Source organism: Gossypium raimondii, chromosome 6 (genome assembly GCF_025698545.1).
Source record: "Gossypium raimondii isolate GPD5lz chromosome 6, ASM2569854v1, whole genome shotgun sequence".
Lineage (NCBI taxonomy): Eukaryota > Viridiplantae > Streptophyta > Magnoliopsida > Malvales > Malvaceae > Gossypium > Gossypium raimondii.
The window spans coordinates 22,146,587-22,153,726 of record NC_068570.1 but is presented as its reverse complement, the minus strand read 5'-3'; the positions used below and the strand labels follow the sequence as shown (position 1 = coordinate 22,153,726).

At 32.3% G+C, this 7,140-nt stretch overlaps 1 long non-coding RNA gene across 1 annotated transcript; it reads left to right on the top strand.

Annotated features, from left to right (window-relative positions):
• The first annotated feature begins 1,166 nt into the window (after positions 1-1,166).
• LOC128041826 (uncharacterized) lies at positions 1,167-2,757 on the top strand. The gene is made up of 3 exons (XR_008196707.1): positions 1,167-1,218; positions 1,686-1,771; positions 2,487-2,757. It is a non-coding gene; the product is annotated as an uncharacterized LOC128041826 (long non-coding RNA).
• The last annotated feature ends 4,383 nt before the right edge of the window (positions 2,758-7,140 follow it).

Below are 7,140 nucleotides of genomic sequence, written 5' to 3'. Positions count from 1 at the left end.
GCTAGCATTTTCACTTGAGGAAAATCACTCTTGGCCGGCCACCTTAAGGAGCAGTTTGCAAAGGAGAAACCGCGAGAATTGGAGGAAGCCACCATGATCAATCTTCAAGAATCACCGAATCCATCAGAAGTTTCTTCTTCCTTATTTCTTTAATTTGTTCTTAGATATTCAACATGCTTGCAAATTGTTTTAATGTTTTTCCATTAATGATAATGACTTAATTTTGTTTTGGCTAGAATGATTGCATTAATTTCATGAAGTTCATTTTATTCATGTCTATGATGTTCTGTGCCTCAGTTTTTCATGCTTCCAATTAAAATCATTTATGTATTTCATGCATTAAAATATGTTTAAATGCATTAGAATTAGTTAATCAATTTTAAACAGATGGTGATTAATGGAATGGACGCAATAATTGGAAGGTGCATGCTTAATTTAGATCCTAATCCGATTAAATTAAAGGTTCGTAATAACTTGAAATAGCTTTATTACCTTGCATAACTTTTAGATTTGTGTGATTAAATTGTTTCAAACCTAACTCATCCCTGTTACTTTACATGAACTTTAAGGAATCCTTAGTTAAATATGGACATAGAAATATACATGTTTTTCTAAGTATAAGATTTCGAAAGAAATTATATTAAATTCCAAGTTAATGAATGATTGAGTTGCCATGGAATTTTTCCGGAACATTGTTTAGCATGATGAAAAATGAATTAAGTCGAATGTTGTAATTATCCTAGCATATTCATGTTATGTGATAGCCCGAAATAGGGCCTAATCGGAATAGTGGTTTCGTAACCACAAATCCGAGGTGAAATAGTTTAATTTTATAAATTTTTATTAATTACTGATTGATTGAAATATTGTGTGAAAATATGGATAGAAAATTTTAATGATTTAGTGCCTAATTGAATTTTTAGGACTAAATCGAGAAAAATGCAAAGTGTGTCTAATTAGTGATTAAATGACTTAATTGAATTATTGCATGAAATTGGAAGTGTTTATGTGGCAATTAGACCATGAATTAGTGTTATGGACACAAAAGGGTATTTCTAGAAAATATCTAAGTAATGGGTCAAGGGCATTTTGTCCAAATTGAATAAAAGACAAAATAAAGATGAAAACAAGTGTTCATCTTCTTAAAATCAGACGTTTGCTGCCAAAAAAAAATTCATGTCACCATAGCTAGGGTTCTTGAACTTCCTAAGCTCAATTGTAAGTGATTTCTTGCCCCGTTTTTGATTATTTTCGTATTTTATGCTTATTGATGCTTGAATTTCATGTTTCTACCATTTAATTTAAATGAAATTGAAGTTTAAAATTGACCCATTCATGATATAATTGTAAATTGATTAGTGATGTTAGATAATGAATGTTTGAAGTGTTAACTACAAGTTTTACTAGATGAATTTCAATGAAAATGTTGAAAAAGGGCTAAATTGTGAAAGAAGGTAAAGTGTGCATAAAGTTGTGATTTTGTGAAATTGAGGGCTGTTATGAGCATGAAATATGATTTAGTGAAGTTTGAAATTTAAGAATTTAGTGAATTTTATTTTTACGAGCTTAGGGACAAAAGTGGAATTTTGAAAAGTTTTGGGGAAAATGTAAATTTGCCAAAATGTTGTGTATGAATTGTATTTGAATGAAATGTTGATAAAATGTATTAAATTGTGTTAATATAGATCAAGAAAGAAGAAATAGTGCAAGTGATCGGGGAAAAGAGAAAGTTATCGACTAAATTACAAAAAATAGTCGTTTTGCATCCGAGGTAAGTTATGTGTAAATAATAGTTATATTTTTATAAATTGTGAATTATATTTGATATGTGAATCAATATTGAATGTGAAAGGAAAATTATTCATGAATTATTCAAGTGAAAAAGTGTTTAAAATAAAGTGTTAAGTGTAAATTCCCGGTTGAACTTAGGAATAGAAGTGGATACAAGTGACATGTCACTAGAGACCAGTGTTACAGTGTTACAGTGAGTCCCGGGTGCTGGGTGGTCTAGCATGTGTTGCGAGACACCGACGGCTTTGTGAGAGCGGCCCGTGGACATTTCGGTGTTATTGATCGATGGTAGCTTGGCTACATTTCGGTGGTAAGCCGGCTACATTCAAGTGGTAACCGGCTACATATCAGTGGTAGCTTTGGCTACATATCAATTGTGGCACTTATGTGCTAAATCTCTACGTATCCGTGTATATTCCAAGTGTTCAACGGGATTAATAATGAATTAAAGTGAATATGAAATGAAGTGGTTATGAGGTACAATTGAAAGAATGAGTATATGTGATAAAAGTGTGAAAATGTATATGCAAGTGATTTGGTAAGATTGTGCATTTGTAAATGATTGAAATTGCTAAGAAATGTTTTGATTAGTTATATGTTAAAAGTGTTAATTGTTAAATGAGTACCTATTATTTACATGTAACTTACTAAGCTATTGGTAGCTTACACCTTTCTTCTTTTCCTTTGTTTTATAGTAATTTGAACTTGATCGAAGTGGGGATCGTCGGAGCTCGTATCACACTATCATAATCGTCTCGGTACTATGTGCTTTTCAAAACGTTTAAACTATGGCATGTATAGAGTCTTAATCATTTTGAGCATGTTCAAATGATATGGCTAAGATTAGCTATTGAAATGGTTAGTAAAGATTATGTTTTGGTATTATGTATGTGTAAATGGTAACTAATTCAAAGAAGCAGTTTCTTTGACAGCAGCAGTGACGTGAATGTAAAAATTCACCATAAATAGTAGAAATGGAATTAGAGAGTGACTTATATATAGAATTAAAGCTTATCAAGTCTATTTTTATATGAAAGAAACGATGTAGGAAAAGGAATTCTGTATTTTGAGATATTTGAATTTTAGTGAGACAGGGTCAGAATGGTTTTTGAAGTCCCCTGTTCTGACTTTAGAAAATCATTATAAATTGTACAGAAAGAATTATGGGTCATAATTTATATGTGTAGATTTCTTAGTGAGTCTATTTTCAAAAGAAAAAACGATAACCTTATATGTATTCTGTACAAAGAGATAATTGATTTTTAGTGCCGAGAGGTCAGATCTGTCGAGCTGTGAAACAGGGGATACTTTAATGAATAAACTGTACTAATTGGCCAAGTCAAAAATTCTGAAAATTTTATGGTAAGTAGTAATATGAGTCTAGTTTCAGGGAAAATTTACGGATTTAAATTTTGAGTTCTGTAACTCGAGTTATAATTAAATTAGTAAAAGTCACGCAGGTAGACAGTTTTGTTGTGAACAGTGAATTTAATTTTAAAAGCAATTTTTTTTATGCTCCGAATTGGTAAGTTAAATTGGATAACATCTCGTACTAGATTCCGGTGACGGTCTCGGGTAAGGGGTGTTACATGTTATTGTTATTAACTCGTGAAATTGCTGCTAAACCATCACTTTGCATTTCATTTAATTTGCATTTAGGTTAACTTGCATTTAGTTAATTAATTTAATTTAACATCTACCACTAAAATTTATTATCTTTTCCTTAACCAATTTGTGAATAGTAATTTTAAAATTATCGATTTAAACACAGTCCCTGTGGAGACAATAACTCTTTTACTTACTTATTACTTGATAATGACTGTGTACACTTGCACATTCCGTTGCGAACCAAGTATGGTTTGCCATGTATGTTTAAAGTATGTGTATGTTTTGGAGTTTCGGGTGGTAACATCCTATAGTTCAGTTCCGATGACCGGACCAAGTAAAGGGTGTTACATCACTACTGTACCATCAAGATAGAAAGAAGAAACTGACATACGATCCTCATCCTTAATGTTGTAAAAAGCAATGTAACACTTCGCCTGTGATACCTATTGTTCTGGATTTGTGCCTGTGAATTGCACTAGTTGCACCGGAGTTGGTTTATGACGGCCCAAACAAATAGAACCATCAAAAGAATTTGATGAGCCATCCTTTTGATCGATAACAATGGCTTTCTGACTAGTAATAGTTGATAAACGATCAATCACCTCATGAAGTATGCAATTCTGATCATCAACAGAAGAAGGCAACGATTTCAAATCTTGGCGAAGCAAAGAATGAGATTCTTGCATGGACTTGAGATTATTGACTACCTCCGGATGTACCAACATCTAGAGTAGAAATTCTGCACAAAATATATGAAAGGTGGTATCTACAAGTGTACGAGTCAAGTTCTAATATAGTTACAACGGAGTAGGTGAGTACTCTAAGGATCATACCTAAGGGAGGCGGGCACTAAATTAATTCTAATCTAAGCATAAATAAATCTAATTACTATTTTAAATGAATTATTTTATGATGAATAAAAAGAAAGGTTTCAATGATCTATACTAACAATAGCAATAATACAAAGAAAAGAAAATAAAGAAATAAATCACGAGAAATCAAATTTAAAATATATATCAAATCTAGGCATGGGTAATTAGCTCGCTTCAGTAATCATAACCAATTGTTGTTTCAGGTTTTCTTGTTCAATCAACTAGTCAAATACCCCAACTGGATCTTCTGGTCTTCCACTAAAATACTGAATCAACAATAACTACTTAACTCTCAACCTCACAGTTTAAACGATTCAAGGTTAAGGTGTTCACGGATAGGCCATAACAAATTTAGGTTAATTCACACCTTGATGACTTTCTAGGGTTGTCAAGCTTAGGGTTTTAGGTTCTTCCTTTCATGAACAGTTGATCCGTTAAGAGAACCCTACAAAATAGTTAATTAATCATACCTCCACTCGCTACTCCCCCACAAGAGGATTAGTTCCTCGTGGATCTAATAAAAAATATAAACTTGATAAAAAGAGTAATATGAATAAGAATTCAAGAGTATAAAGTTCAGAAGAATTCTGATTTGTATCAGAATTGAGCGCAGAATCCTCACAGAGTTTGATTGTGTTTCACAAATATGATTTCTTCCCACAAAGGTAAATAACAAGCACTGAAATAAACCTAAAACCTAAGAAAGGGAAAAACTAAAAACTAAATCTAAGAAAATTCTACAATATAAAAGTCATCAATAACATGTGCTAAATGAGCCTATTTATAGGCTTTATAGTGGCTGTCGTCTTTAACCCTAGGTCAGTTGTCATCCTCGTGCTGAACATTTGATTGTGCGGACTAAAAAACCCTAGCTCTTATTTATTTGTCGTATAGAGGTGATGTTGTGACACACCAGGTCCTGTGTCACAACATCGAGGGCAATATGCTCGTCTTCAAGGTATCTTCAGGGGTGTGTCGCGACATCCTCAAGCTGTGTCGTGACATCGAAGGCAATCTTGGAATTCTTCCATTCTGCTCCCTATGTTGCGACATCCAATGCTCCATGTTGCAACACAGGGACCAGTATCGAGTTAGCACACCTTCTAGTGGTCTCCTGCACGCTCATAAAGTTTATTAGCTCACCTTTAGGCCTCATTCGGCTCCTAAAGTCAATAAAATACTCAAATTACACACTTTATTAAATTGAATTAAACTTATGAAAGCAAAATTAAAACTTAACTCAAATGCTTATGTTCAAGCTCCTAAAGTGAAAAAACTAGTTTAATCTGCTACACCGAATTACGACAGATCAATTATCATTCAAAGCACATAAGCAGGTTTACTCTACCATCGTGATGGAGAGCCAATGAAAGCACCGATGTAACAGTCACCAGTTAAATAAACACTAGATTAAGAAGAAAACCAATAGTAACTAAAGTTTTATTACTAGATATGTTCCCTCACGGAAAAATTGAAAGAAAACTTAAGAAGATAAGAAAATTAGAGAAGGAGATGAGAAGAAATTGACGGTCTACAACAGAATATACATGCCCTTTTCCCTCCTTTTCCTACTACATATATTCACTCTTCCTATAACAAAATCGTTAAGTCAATGTTGATGTGGATCTCATTACAAAGTGAACATATTTGTTGGAAGGCCACTTTACACGCGTGATTCTCTTTGGATTTCTTCGGCCTAATCTTTGGAATTCTTTAGCCTAATTGCTCAGTCCGAGCATCTGCTATATCCTGCTGATCCATTAATCTAATGTCATTGTTGTTCACAACACAAACTCTGCCATAAGTTTGAAACAGTGGGATAGTATAATGAATCCGTCATTTCTTAATAGGATCTCCTATAAACAAACTACCTATTTATAGGCAATGACATTTCCTTAAGAAAAAAATCAATTTAATTTATCTATCACTTTTTCAACTTTATACAAATTTTTTTTCAAATATTGTTACCCATAAAATTCGAACATTTTACCATTGTTAATATTCAACTTTGTATATTCTTTCTTCCTTCCTTTATTTATTTTTTTTTTTTGGGGGGGGGGGGGGGGGAAGGTTTGCGAAAAGTCAAGGTTTTCTATAATGGGGAGGTGAAAAATGGTTAGAAAACGAGGGATATGTTTCCACTTTAGTGGATGATGTTTCCCACAAACGTGATTTTATTGTTCAAATGCAGCCTTGTGAATTGTGATCCATGATTATCTAGACAGATTTTTTTTCCATAAATCAACGTTTAGTCACTAAATTTAATAATTTTTCTTAACTTAATTTGGAAAAAAATTTGTTTTGAAATTGGTATATATATATATTTTATTTGGTTTTGAATTTGGACTCTATTAAAATATGATGACAGTGGTATTTTGAGATTATATCATGTTATCACTTAAAAAATAATATATATAATCTAAAAATACCGAAAATTATTAAAAATTAATTTTAAAGAAAATACAGGATACTTTAAGGAAATCCAAAATCAAGAAAAGCTGCGAAGTTATGGGACTAATGTGAACTAAATAAAAAGTTCCAATGACCAAAATAGAAAAAGTTATGAAATTGAAGGACTAAATGTTACTTTATCTATTATTTTTTAACCAAAGGAGGAGGCTGCCGACGGAGGAGGGTCTTCCAAAATCAGCTTGGCCATGATACTTTTAATCTATGATCCCTTGGGAGCGTTACGATATCTGCTTCGTTTCCATTTCCAACAATTTGCTGCATTTCATTTTAAGATAATTTTATTGGATTAAAATTTAGTTAAAACGAACCAACGGATTTATTTTGTATCAATTGAATTAGTTTATTAAATCAATTTTCGATAAATAAATATACCAAAATTGTATATATAACTCAGGCA